The sequence below is a fragment of the Mesoplodon bidens genome (genome assembly GCF_964165515.1).
Source record: "Mesoplodon bidens genome assembly, chromosome: 4".
NCBI classification, from domain to species: domain Eukaryota; kingdom Metazoa; phylum Chordata; class Mammalia; order Artiodactyla; family Ziphiidae; genus Mesoplodon; species Mesoplodon bidens.
In genome coordinates, this window is record NC_138160.1 from 117,463,321 (window position 1) to 117,477,522 (window position 14,202).

At 40.6% G+C, this 14,202-nt stretch overlaps 1 pseudogene across 1 annotated transcript; it reads left to right on the forward strand.

Annotated features, from left to right (window-relative positions):
- The first annotated feature begins 1,197 nt into the window (after nt 1-1,197).
- LOC308616627 (sorting nexin-5-like) lies at nt 1,198-2,634 on the forward strand (annotated as a pseudogene). Its single transcript has one exon. The product of its transcript is annotated as a sorting nexin-5-like (transcript).
- The last annotated feature ends 11,568 nt before the right edge of the window (nt 2,635-14,202 follow it).

The window sequence follows — 14,202 nt, forward strand, 5'->3', positions numbered from 1 at the left end:
TGAGTGCTGCAACTAAGACCCAGCATAGTCAAATAAATATTTTTAAAAAATGAAAAGAAAAGAAAACAGAGATGTAAAGAAAATTGTCTATAAAGGTAAGTAACTGGGGCAGGCTTTGAACCAGTATCTGTTAGATTCTCAATCCACATGCTTTTGTTTTACCACTTTGCCAACTTTATGTGGATTTTCTGTGTACAGAGAATGCCCTATATAGATAACAAATGTTTACGGCTGGCTTCCCTCTTTCTTGCCTTCTTTTTCCATAAGCCATGGGATACTGAGGACGGTCTCATTTTAGCATGTGCCTCTGAGAAGAATATAATTGGGAAGGCAAGCCCAACATGAAAGCTCATAGACTGAAATGTGTCCTTTAAAATTATTCTTTCTTTCTCCCGAGGCATTATGTGTTGTAGTCCTTTGAGAATGCATACCTGAGAGTTTCTAAGGTCTACCTTTCAGATACCTGGGGATTCCTAAACAGGTGCTTATGGCAACTCTTCTTCAAAAGGTTTTTCAAATGGTTGCTACAGAAAGGTCTCCTATTTCTCTCTGCCTCAGAAAGTCCTCAAAATTCTCACCACTTGGAGAAACAAAAGCTGCTTCAAGCCTCCCAAAACACCTGGAAAATACTCACATTTATAAAGAAACTGAACCCACAGGAAGAAACTGGGACTGAAGTCTTAACTCTTGAATAAACTGATTGCTTCATCTTGGACAAACTATTTCCCTTCTCTGCGCCTCAGTTTTCCTCTTCTGCAAGATGAGGCATTGGATTAGATGGTTTTCCAGGTCCACCAGAGCTCTGATTCAAGGATGAAAATTAAAGTGAGTTTGGAGTCTATAGTAGTGCAATTCCAGGGGGGAACAGTTGTATTAAAGTCCAAAGCCCAGATTTGCAACCATTAACAGAAACAGATTTGCAACCATTAACTGAAACCCACCAGGGCTGGTTTAACTTCAACAGGGAAGGAAAGTGCCCTGGGATTCTGATTTAAGAATGCAAGTCCTGGGCTTCCCTGGTGGCGCAGTGGTTGAGAGTCCACCTGCCGATGCAGGGGACGTGGGTTCGTGCCCCGGTCCGGGAAGATCCCACATGCCGCGGAGCAGCTGGGCCCGTGAGCCATGGCTGCTGAGCCTGCACGTCCGGAGCCTGTGCTCCGCAACGGGAGAGGCCACAACAGTGAGAGGCCCGCGTACCACAAAAAAAAAAAAGAATGCAAGTCCTGCTTTCTTGAGACGCGCCTCGCTGGGAGAGTGTCAGGGGCACCGCGTCCCCGTGGCAGCCTGCAGTCAGCGGCTTCAGTGTGGCTCGGAGCCAGGCCAGGCGGCCACGCTCGAGGCCCGCGTCGCCATGGCCACAGTTCCCAAGTTGCTGCAGCAGCAGGAGGAGGACCACAGCAAGCTGAGATCTGTATCGGTGGACCTGAATGTTGATCCCTTGCTTCAGACTGACATACCTTATGCACTCAGTGAGAGAGATAAAGTCAAATTTACAGTGCACACCAAGACCACGCTGCCCACGTTTCAGAGCCCCGAGTTTTCTGTTACAAGGCAACATGAAGATTTTGTGTGGCTACATGACACTCTTATTGAAACTACAGACTACGCTGGGCTTATTATTCCGCCCGTACCTGCAAAGCCTGACTTCAATGGCCCCTGAGAGAAGATGCAGAAACTGGGAGAGGGTGAAGGGTTTATGACCAAAGAAGAATTTGCCAAGATGAAGCAAGAGCTGGAAGCTGAGTATCTCGTGGTCTTCAAGAAGACTGTGTCTTCCCATGAAGTCTCTCTTCAGCAGTTCTCCTCTCACCCTGTTCTCAGTAAAGATCACAACTTTCACATTTTCCTGGAATATGATCAAGATCTAAGTGTTAGGCAGAAAACTACCAAAGAGGTGTTTGGTGGCTTTTTCAAAAGTGTGGTGAAAGCACTGATGAAGTCCTTTTTTCAGGAGTTATGGAGGTAGATGACTTCTTTGAACAAGAGAAGCATTTGCTCAGTAACTATTATGATAGGATCAAGGGTTCCTTGGCAAAGGCTGACAGAATGACCAGCGCTCATAAAAATGTAGCAGACGGTTACATCCACACAGCAGCCTGCTTGCATAGCCTGGCTTTAGAAGAGCCCACGGTCATCAAAAAGTACCTACTGAAGTCGGCTGAGCTATCTGAAAAACTTAGGAAAGTAGAGAGTCGAGTCTCCTCAGATGAGGACTTAAAGCTGACAGAGCTCCTCCGATACTACATGCTCCACATAGAGGCTGCTAAGGATCTCTTATACAGACGCACCGAAGCCCTCATTGACTATGAGAATTCAAACAAGGCGCTGGATAAGGCCTGGTTAAAAAGCAAAGACGTCAAGCTGGCTGAGGCACACCAGCAGGAATACTGCCAGAAATGTGAACAGCTTTCTGAATCTGCAAAAGAAGAGCTAATCAATTTCAAACAAAAGAGAGTGGCAGCATTTAGGGAGAATCTGATTGAAATGTCTGAACTGTAAATAAAGCATTCCAGGAACACCGTCTCCCTCCTGCAGGGCTGCATCGACTTGTTCAAGAACAACTGAACAAAGGATGTGAATGTGAAGAAAGCCAGCATCACTTGCACTCAGATCATTACCACGGAAGATTTACTACCTTTGACTTTAATTTAAAATTATGTGAATAAATATTTTGATTTCTAAAGATCTTAACACTTACCCATGTTGGTTTAAAAATATTTCTATTGCATGCTACTTGGACACAACTAATCTTTGTGCGTTTAATACCTCAGAGTGGGTAGAATCTAAGTACTGGGTTCTCCTCTAATTTGTCTTCCGTAATTAAGAAAGGGTGAGGGATTCTCATGCATTCTGGAGTCTGTGTAAGGAGTGGCCTGGCAAATGCTGCCTCACTGTTCCATGTACCCATGCCCCTACAAACCGGTTACTTTAGGGTAGGTGCCGATTATAACAGATAAGTCAGCCGCTTGTTACAGGTAAGAGACATTCTATCTCTTCATTAGGTAATTTTCCCTTTCTTACTCTCCTGGTTCTTTAGTTACCTTGAGTTGTTTGTACTATAACAAGAGCAAGAAAAATCTCATATCTTTATATACACCCATTGCAGCCCCATTTTTGTAGTAGGGGAGAGAAGCATCTTAAGGGTATAAGAACAAGTCACAAGGCCTAATTTAGAAGGTGGCCAGGGGCTTCCCTGGTGGTGCAGTGGTTGAGAGTCCGCCTGCCGATGCAGGGGACACGGGTTCGTGCCCCGGTCTGGGAAGATCCCACATGCCGCAGAGCGGCTAGGCCCGTGAGCCATGGCCACTGAGCCTGCGCGTCCGGAGCCTGTGCTCCGCAAGGGGAGAGGCCACAACAGTGAGAGGCCCGCCTACCGCAAAAAAAAAAAAAAAAAAAAAAGAAGGTGGCCAGATCTACATTAAGAAAGATGTGGCCTCCTCCCTAATGGGGGGGGGCGGTATGTGTGTGTTTGGACTTTTTATAAAGTGTACAATAAAATAATAATGCATGCTCTTAAAAAAAAAAAGCAAGTCCTGGGAATTACCCGGTGGTTCAGTGGTTAGGACTCTGCACTTCCACTACAGGGGAGGCATAGGTTCTATCCCTGGTCACCTGTAAGCCGCACGGCACTGCCAAAAAAAACAGAATGTGAGTCCTTTGAGAAATTATTTAACATGGACTTGAAGGATTTGGTGGAGGAATGTAAGCAGTGGTAAAGGAATAAATCTTTAACTTTGCAGAAAAGAGCAAAGCAGCATCAAATCCCTTTCATATATTTTTCCCTGTGCTAAAGACAAGAGCAAAGATAGGCTCCTGCTGCCACCTTGTGGCACATCAGACAGCTTAGAAGGAAGGGTTTACTCAATCTGGGTGCCCCCCAGTCTAAAATACCCTCAAGAAACTACATCTTCTTTCTCCCTTAACAATTACACAGAGCTTGATTACTCACAAAACACTTTCAACCCTATGATCTCGTTTCATTCTCCCAGCAACTATGTTGAGTGGCAGGAAGGAGTTATAACGCCATTTTACCAACAGACTATGTGATTTACCTACCGTCACAGTAATTGGCAGTCAGGACTTGAACACACATCCTGACTCTAAATGAGACAGTTCATTCACTACTATGTAGGAGTGGGGATGAAACAGGTTTAGGTATGCTCTAGGCCTAGGAATTTGAGAGAGGGAAGCTTGGGAAAAGGAAAGCTCAATTTCTTGTGCAGATACAACTGGCCACAGGCTACAGTCAGGCTGCATGTCTATAGAAAAAGACATTCAAATAAGCCTGGATTCCTGCCTTCCTTCCTGGTTTGCACATTCTTGGTTAACATCTCTAGCCACTCCAGCTGGCCTCCCTCCCTCTGCTCCCCAACCCCAGCCTATACATCGGGGCTCAAGACTTATAGCTAGATGCTGAACACCAAATAGATCCCAGGCAAGGGAGCCACAACATCCAGAAATCAGCAAGAACTACTGGGAGCACTGCGGTGTCCCTGGGTTAGAGTTCATAAGATTTGTGGCTCAGCCAAAATCTTCTTATAAGTTTTCATGGGAAGCCCAATTGGCTTGTCTCATAGTGATGTCATGCTCACTGAAACACAAGGGGCAAGGCTGGGGTTACATGATTTACCAACTGGCACACAAGAATGGCCTAAAATTAATCTGAGTGTCCAATTACTCCAAGGCAACCATAACTTCTTTGATATGGAATTACAAAGCCCAGTGCCTAAACCTTCCCCCACCATAGGCATTCCTTCTGGTTCATTCATTCAGTCATTCCCTAAGTGAGCAGAGCACATTCACCAAACGAGTAGAGCACTGTTATAATCCCTTTGACTGAGATTTTGTTGCCTAGTGGTGAACAGAGGGAAATAAGGAAAGAACATAATTACAAATGCATGTGAGATATATATATTAAGTACTCAGGGGTTAGGAGGGAAAAATAAGATTGCTTCTGGTTTGGGTGTTAGGGGATTGGGGGCAATAAGTGAATAAAGAATTATTTCACAGATATAGAGCACAAAACACTTTGCAGTCTGGCCTTTACAAACCTTCTCTGCCTTCTCTCCAGCTACTACTTTGTTCTTACCCTACCATATTCCGAACATAAATTTTCTTCAGTAATTTAAGGATTAAGAGTTTAGGCTTTGGAATCAGATAGATCTTGGTTCTAATCCCAGCTCTGACACATTATACAACCTTGGGCAAGGCTGGAACTTCCCTCAGTTTCCTGATCTGCAAAGTGGATATTACAGTAATACTCATTTTAAAAGGTTTTTGTAAGAGTCAACTGATGTCATGTATGCAAAGCACCTAGCTTTGTGCTAGATGCACAGTAAAAACATAGTAAATAGCAATCAATATTGTTAGTTATCTCTGTGCCTTTGATCTTGTTTTCTTTGCCTGAGATTCTCTTCAAATTCTCAGACTGTTTTACCCCTATTTCTCTTTTAGACCCATCACAAAAGTCTATTTTCTTCAGTGCCCAGGTCCTGCTAGCTGTCCCTCACTGAGTTCAGAACCTTTGTTCAAACCTACATGACTGTGTTTATGTGACATCAACTTGTATTTGTTTATGTCTGTATTTCATGTCTGTGAGGCTCCAGAGGGCAGCAACTGAGTCTTATTCATTATGCACTAGCACCTAAGCACAATACATGACTCATGGTACCACTAGAGAAATTACTGTTGAATAAATAAGATTATATTTGAATTGGAGCTTAAATAAGTAGGATTTTTTTTTTTTTAGTATTTATTTATTTATTTGGTTGCACCAGGTCTTAGTTGTAGCAGGCGGGCTCCTTAGTTGCGGCTTGTGAGCTCCTTAGTTGTGGCACATGGGCTCCTTAGTTGTGGCATGCAAACTCTTGGTTGCAGAATGCATGTGGGATCTAGTTCCCTGACCAGGGATTGAACCCGGGCCCCCTGCATTGGGAGCTCAGAATCTTAACCACTGCACCACCAGGGAAGTCCCCAATAAGTAGAATTTAAAGCATACTTCTGAATGGCCTTTTAAATGTGAATATTAACCTTTTAATGTTGTACACTAAACCACTGGAACCCACTATATTGAATATCAAACATTAGCCTTAAGATGGGCTGACAGCATCATCCACCACAGTACACACAGCAGAAGCAAGAAGAGTTAAAATCCTGAAGGCTGTGGAACAAAAACCACAGTCACAGAGAGTCAAACAAAATGAAACCGCAAAGGATTGTGTCCCAGATGAAGGAACAAGATAAAACCCCAGAAAAACAACTAAATGAAGTGGAGATAGGCAATCTTCCAGAAAAAGAATTCAGAATAATGACAGTGAAGATGATCCAGGATCTCAGAGAAAGAATGGAGGCAGGTGTCGGGAAGTTGCAAGAAATATTCAACAAAGACCTAGAAGAACTAAAGAACAAAAAGAGATGAATAATACAATAACTGAAATGAAAACTACACTAGAAGGAATCAATAGCAGAATAACTGAGGCAGAAGAACGGATAAGTGACCTGGAAGACGGAATGGTGGAAATCACTGCCACAGAACAGAATTAAGAAAAAAGAATGGGGCTTCTCTGGTGGCGCAGTGGTTGAGAGTCCACCTGCTAATGCAGGGGACACGGGTTCGTGCCCCGGTCCGGGAGGATCCCACATGCCGCGGAGCAGCTGGGCCCATGCGACATGGCCGCTGAGCCTGCATGTCCAGAGCCTGTGCTCCACGATGGGAGAGGCCACAACAGTGAGAGGCCCGCATACCACAAAAAAAAAAAAAAAAAAAGAAAGAAAAGAAAAAAGAATGAAAAGAAATGAAGACAGCCTAAGAGACCTCTGGGACAACATTAAACACACCAATATTCGCAATATAGGGGTCTCAGAAGGAGAAGAGAGAGAGAAAGGACCTGAGAAAATATTTGAAGAGATAATGGCTGAAAACTTCCCTAAAATGGGAAAGGAAACAGTCACTCAAGTCCAGGAAGTGCAAAGAGTCCCAGGCAGGATAAACCCAAGGAGGAACGCACCAAGACACATAGTAATCAAAATGACAAAAAATAAAGACAAAGAAAAAATATTAAAAGCAACAAAGGAAAAATGACAAATAATATACAAGGGAACTCCCATAAGGTTATCAACTGATTTCTCAGCAGAAACTCTGCAGGCCAGAAGGAAGTGGCATGATATATTTCAAGTGATGAAAGGGAAGAACCTAGAACCAAGAATATTCTACCCAGCAAGGCTCTCATTCAGATTTGCTGGAGAAATCAAAAGCTTTACAGACAAGCAAAAGCTAAGAGAATTCAGCACCACCAGACCAGCTTTACAACAAATGCTAAAGGAACTCCCCTACATGGGGAAGAGACCAGCAGCTTAAAAAAATCTTGTACACATAGAGACTGCTATATCAAAACCTCATGGGAACAGCAAACCGAAAAACTACAATAGATACACACACAAAAAAGAAAAAGCAAGCCAACCTCAACACTAAAGATGGTCATCAAACCACAAGAGAAGACAACAAAAGAGGAAGAGAAGAAAAAGACCTACAAAAACAAACCCCAATTAAGAAAATGGCAGTAGGAACATTCATATCAAAAATTACCTTAAATGTAAATGGATTAAATGCTCCAACCAGAAGACACAGACTGGCTGAATGGATACAAAAACAAGACCTGTATATATGCTGCCTATAAAAGACCCAGTTCCGACCTAGGGACACATACAGACTGGAAGTGAGGGGATGGAAGAAGGTATTCCATGCAAATGGAAATCAAAAGAAAGCTGGAGTAGCAATACACGTATCAGACAAAATAGACTTTAAAATAAAGACTGTCATACAAAGAAGGAAACTACATAATGATCAAGGGATCAATCCAAGAAGAAGATATAACAATTGTAAATATCTATGTACCCAACGTAGGAACACCTCAATATATAAGGCAAATACTAACAGCCATAAAGGGAGAAATCAACAGTAACATAATAATAGTGGGGACTTTAACACCTCACTTTCATGAATGGACAGATCATCCAGATAGAAAATCAATAAGGAAACACAGGCCTGAAATGACACATTAAAGCAGATGGACTTAATTGATATTTATAGAGTATTTCATCCAAAAGCAGAAGAATACACATTCTTCTCAAATGCACATGGAATATTCTCCAGGAGTGACCACATGCTGGGCCACAAAGTGAGCCTCTGTATATTTAAGAAAATTGAAATCATATTAAGAATCTTTTCCAACCACAACACTATAAGATTAGAAATAAACTACAAAAAAAAACAGTAAAAAACACAAACACATGGAGGCTAAACAATATGCTACTAAACAACCAATGGATTACTTAAGAAATCAAAGAGGGAATCAAAAACTACCTAGAGACAGGGACTTCCCTGGTGGTGCAGTGGATAAGACTCCACGCTCCCCATGCAGGGGGCCTGGGTTTGATTCCTTGTCAGGGAACTAGATCCCACATGCATGCTACAACTAAGAATTTGCATGCCACAAATAAGGAGCCTACATGCTGCAACTAAGAAGCCAGCGAGCCACAACTAAGGAGCCAGCAAGCCGTAACTAAGGAGTCAGTCTGCCGCAACTAAGACCTGGTGCAAATAAATAAATAAATATTAAAAAAAAAAAACCTAGAGACAAATGAAAATGAAAGCCCAACAATCCAAAACCTATAGGATGCAGCAAAAGCAGTTCTAACGGGAAATTTTATAGCGATACAGTCTTACCTCAGGAAATAAGAAAAATCTCAAACAACCTAAACTTACACCTAAAGCAACTAGAGAAAGAAGAACAAACAAAACCTAAAGTTAGTAGAAGGAAAGAACTCATAAAGATCAGAGCAGAAATAAATGAAATAGAGACAAAGAAAACAAGAGCAAAGATCAATGAAACTAAAAGCTGGTTCTTTGAAAAGATAAACAACATTGATAAACTTTTAGCCTGACTCATCAGGAAAAAAAGGGAGAAGACTCAAATCAATAAAATTAGAAATGAAAAAGCAGAAGTGACAACTGACACCACAAAGGATCATAAGAGACTACTACAAACAACTATATGCCAATAAAATGGGCAATCTGGAAGAAATGGACAAATCCTTAGAAAGGTACAATCTCCCAAGACTGAACCAGGAAGAAATAGAAAATATGAACAAACCAATCACAAGCACTGAAATTGAAACTATGATTAAAAATCTTCCAACAAACAAAAGTCCAGGACATGATGTCTTCACAGGTGAATTCTATCAAACATTTAGAGAAGAGCTAACACCTATCCTTCTGAAACTGTTCCAAAAAATGGCAGAGGAAGGAAAACTTTCAAACTCATTCTATGAGCCCACCATCACCCTGATACCCAAACCAGGCAAAGATACCACAAAAAAAGAAAATTACAGGCCAATATCACCGATGAACATAGACACAAAAATCCTCAACAACATACTGGCAATCTGAATCCAACAATACATTAAAAGGATCATACACCATGGTCAAGTGGGATTTATCCCGGGGATACAAGGATTTTTCAATACCCGCAGATCAATCAGTGTGATACACCACATCAACAAACTGAAGAATAAAAACCATATGATCATCTCAATAGATGCAGAAAAAGCTTATGACAAAATTTAGCACCCATTTATGATAAAAACTCTCCAGAAAGTGGGCATAGAGGGAACATACCTCAACATAATAAAGGCCATATATGACAGACCTACAGTTAACATCATACTCAACAGTGACAAGCTGAAAGCATTTCCTTTAGAACCAGGAACAAAACAAGGATGTCCACCCTCACCATTTTTATTCAACGTAGTTTTGGAAGTCCTAGCTATGACAATCAGAGAAGAAAAAGAAATAAAAGGAATACAAATTGGAAAAGAAGAAGTTAAACTGTCACTGTTTGCAGATGACATGATGCTATACATAGAAAATCCTAAAGATGCTACCAGAAAACTACTAGAGCTCATCAATGAATTTGATAAAGTTGCAGGTTACAAAATTAATTCAAAGAAATCTCTTTCACTCCTATACACTAACAATGAAAGGGCAGAAAGAGAAAGTAAGGAAACAATCCCGTTCACCACTGCAACAAAAAGAATAAAATACCTAGGAATAAATTTACCTAAGGAGACAAAAGACCTGTACTCTGAAAACTGTAAGACGCTAATGAAAGAAATCAAAGATGACACAAACAGATGGAGAGATATACCATGTTCTTGGATGGGAAGAATCGGTATTGTGAAAATGACTATAATACCCAAAGCAATCTACAGATTCATTGCAATCCCTATCAAATTACCAATGGCATTTTTCACAGAACTAGAATAAAAAATCTTCAAATTTGTATGGAGACACAGAATAGCCAAAAGCAATCTTGAGAAAGAAAAACGGAGCTGGAGGAATCAGGCGCCCTATATTCATCAAAACAGTATGGTACTGGCATGAAAACAGAAATATAGATCAATGGAACAGGATAGAAAGCCCAGAAATAAACCCACGCACCTACGGTCAATTAATCTACAACAAAAGAGGCCAGACTATACAATGATGGAAAGACAGTCTTCAACAAATGGTGCTAGGAAAACTGAACAGCTACGTGTAAAAAAATGAAATTAGAACATTCTTTAACACCATACACTAAAATAATTAGGATTAAAGACCTAAATGTGAGACCAGACACTATAAAACTCTTAGAGGAAAACATAGGCAGAACACTCTCTGACATAAACTGCAGCAACATTTTTTTCAATCCGTCTCCCAAAGTAATGGAAATAAAGAGAAAATAAACAAATGGGACCTAATTAAACTCAAAAGCTTTTGCACAGCAAAGGAAACCATACACAAAACGAAAAGACAAGCCACAGATTGGGAGAAAATATTTGCAAATGATGTGACCAACAAGAGATTAGTCTCCAAAATTTACAAACAGCTCATGCAGCTTAATATCAAAACAAACAACCCAATCAAAAAATAAGCAGAAGACCTAAATAGACATTTCTCCAAAGAAGACATACAGATGGCCAGCAGGCACATGAAAAAATGTTCAACACTGCTCGTTATCAGAGAAATGCAAATCAAAACTACAATGAGATACCACCTCACAATAGTCAAAATGGCCATCATCAAAAAATCCACAAGCAATAAAATGCTGGAGAGGGTGTGGAGAGAGGGGAACCCTCCTACACTGTTGGTGAGAATGTAAATTGGTGCAGCCACTATGGAGAACAGTATGGAGGTTCCTTAAAAAACTAAAAATAGAGCTACCATATGATCCTGCAGTCCCACTCCTGGGCATATATCCAGAGAAAAACATGGTCCGAAAGTATACATGCACCCCAATGTTCATTGCAGCACTGTTTACAATAGCCAAGACATGGAAGCAACCTAAATGTCCATCGACTGAAGAATGGATTAAGAAGATGTGGTACATATATACAATGGAATATTACTCTGCCATTAAAAAGAATGAAATAGGGTTTCCCTGGTGGCACAGTGGTTGAGAATCTGCCTGCTAATGCAGGGGACACGGGTTCAAGCCCTGGTCTGGGAGGATCCCACATGCCGTGGAGCAACTAGGCCTGTGAGCCACAACTACTGAGCCTGTGTGTCTGGAGCCTGTGCTCTGCAACAAGAGACGCCGCGATAGTGAGCGGCCTGCACACCACAATGAAGAGTGGCCCCCGCTTGCCACAACTAGAGAAAGCCCTCGCACAAAAAGGAAGACCCAACACAGCAAAAATAAATAAGTAAATTAATAAACTCCTACCCCCAACATCTTCTTTAAAAAGAAAAAAAAAGAGGGCTTCCCTGGTGGCGCAGTGGTTGAGAGTCCGCCTGCCAATGCAGGGGACACAGGTTCGTGCCCCGGTCTGGGAGGATCCCATGTGCCATGGAGCGGCTAGGCCTGTGAGCCATGGCCGCTGAGCCTGCGAATCCGGAGCCTGTGCTCCGCAACGGGAGAGACCACAACAATGAGAGGCCCGCGTACTGAAATAAATAAATAAATAAATAAATAAAAAGAATGAAATAATGCCATTTGCAGCAACATCAATGGACCTAGAGATTGTCATACTCGCTGAAGTAAGTCAGAGAAAGAGAAATATCCTATGATATCACTTGTAAGCAGAATCTAAAAAGAAATGATATAAATGAACTTAGTTACAAAACAGAAACAGACTCACAGACATAGAGAACAAACTTATGGTTACCAGGGGGGAAGGGTGGGGAGAAGAGATAGTTAGGGAGTTTGGGATTGACATGTACACCCTACTATATTTAAAATGTATAACCAACAAGGACCCACTGTACAGCACAGGCAACTGCTCAATATTATGTAACAACTTAAATGGGAAAAGAATTTGAAAAAGAATAGATACATGTATAACTGAATCACTCAGCTGTACACCTGAAACTATCACAACATTGTTAATCTTCTATACTCCAATATAAAATAGAAAGTTAAAAAAGAAAAAAAATTTAATAAAATAAAATAAAAAGATGGGCTGACAGGACCAAAGTGGGTCAAAATTTCATTAGGGAAGGCTGGGATGGCTGCACAGATGAATAGATGGAGTCTGGAGCCCAGGTGGATGCTTAGGAAACAGGTGCAGGCCTTCCTTGGGTAACCAGGGGCACTTTGGGGGTCTTCAGTGGAGGAGGGGAAGGAATCCCTTTAAGAGTGGATAGGAGATTCAACAATAGAAAGAAGACAAAAGACAAGTATCTTTTTCCAGGATGACCCTAAGAGGAAGACAACACATTATGTTATACAGAAGATCACCATGTAGTCTAAAAGGCTTAGTCTAAATTATAGCTTTCTGCCTGCTCATCATGAAACCATCACTTTATCTGCAGAGAAGCAGTCTTGTCTTTCATTACAACAGAATCAGAGGTCTCCAGGTCCTCTTAAGGTGCTTGGCAATTTTTCAGCCATCATTTTTTCAAATATGTTTCTGGTGTCCCTGCCCTTCTCTAATTCCAATTATATGTATGTTAGACCACTTGATATTGTCCCACAGTTCACTAATGCTCTTTTTTTTTTTTTTCAGGCTTTTTTTTCTGTGCTTTATTTTGGATAGTTTCTATTGTTATGTCTTCAAGTATCTAACCTTTTCTTCTGCAGTGTCGAATCTGCTGTTAATCCCATGCAATGTACTTTTCATCTCAAATACTATATTTTTCATCTCTAGACTTGGGTCTTTTTTTATAACCTCCATTTCCTCTCCTTGTTATACTCATATTTTCCTCTACTTCTTGAACAAGTGAAGCATATTCATAGTAGCTCTTTTAATATCTTGTCTACTAATTCTATGATCTCTCATTTCAGGATTCTGTTTCTATTAATTAAATTTTATATTTTGACTGTATGATCGTGTTTCTTTGCACGTCCAGTAATTTTTCACTGGATGCCAGACATTATGTCATTTCCCTTCCTTTACAGATCACAGACCTGTGATGCCTGTTGTCCAATGTCTGAAAACTATTCTTTTCTATATCTGGTTGGGTTTTTTAGCTGTTTAGAGTGAGAGGGTAAATTCTCTTCTTGATACTCATCACTGCTGGAAATGGAAGGCCTTGCAAGCTCCAATAAATTAATGTATCTAGGCATTAAGCATCAATGATTCCTAACATCAAAAAAAGAGAGATAACTAGACATTATGTGCTTCCTAATGATACAATGTCATCTATAGTTTTGCAAAAAGGTATGTAACAAACCTGAATCTGATCAAGCCTCTAGATCCAACTACCAATTTACAGGAAATATAGAAGACAAAGGAACATCTTAAACTACACAAACTACAGGGATACAATCCACAAAATAAAAATTGCAGGAAGCTCTATAGGACAAACAGTTTAAATTACAAGAAAATTTAAAAGGTGAGGGAAAGCTGTAGATTAAAAGACTTAAAAGATACATCAATCTACTGTAATGTGTAGACCTTACTTGGATCCTGATTCAAGCAAACTGTAAGAAAAAATTATAACACTTTTGAGAGAACTGGAAATGTGAACTCAGACTAGATAATTGATGGTGTTAAGGAATTATTATTAATTTTGGTTCACCTAAATTATTAAATATAGATTATGGTATTATGATTATGCTTTTTAAATGACTCATCTTTTAGAGAAACATTCTGGTATATTTACAGATGAAATAATATAATGTTTAGTATTTGCTTCAAATTAATATGGTAGAGGGCAGGTGA